This window comes from Arachis duranensis, chromosome 9 (assembly GCF_000817695.3).
Source record: "Arachis duranensis cultivar V14167 chromosome 9, aradu.V14167.gnm2.J7QH, whole genome shotgun sequence".
Lineage (NCBI taxonomy): Eukaryota > Viridiplantae > Streptophyta > Magnoliopsida > Fabales > Fabaceae > Arachis > Arachis duranensis.
This window is the reverse complement of record NC_029780.3, coordinates 71,071,573-71,072,144: the sequence shown is the minus strand read 5'-3', so window position 1 is coordinate 71,072,144 and position 572 is coordinate 71,071,573.

Below are 572 nucleotides of genomic sequence, written 5' to 3'. Positions count from 1 at the left end.
TTCCAGCGTTTAACGCTGGAACTGGCATAAAACTTGGAGTTAAACGCCCAAACTGGCATAAAAGCTGGCGTTTAACTCCAGAAAAGGTCTCTACACGAAATTGCTTCATTGCTCAGCCCAAGCACACACCAAGTAACCCCGGAAGTGGATTTTTCTGTCATTTACACATTTCTGTATACCCTAGGTTACTAGTTCACTATTAATAGGATCTTTTGACATTGTATCTGCACCTCATGACACTTTACACGTTTCTTTGTGTACCTTCCATAGCATGAGTCTCTAAACCCCATGGTTGGGGGTGAGGAGCTCTGCTGTGTCTTGATGAATTAATGCAATTACTACTGTTTTCCAATCAATCATGCTTGCTTCCATTCTAAGATATTACTTGTTCTTAAACCGGATGAATGTGATGATCCGTGACAATCATCATCATTCTCAACTATGAACGTGTGCCTGACAACCACCTCCGTTCTACCTTAGATTAAGTAGATATCTCTTGGATTCTTTAATCGGAATCTTCGTGGTATAAGCTAGAACTGATGGAGGCATTCAAGAGAATCCGAAAGGTCTAA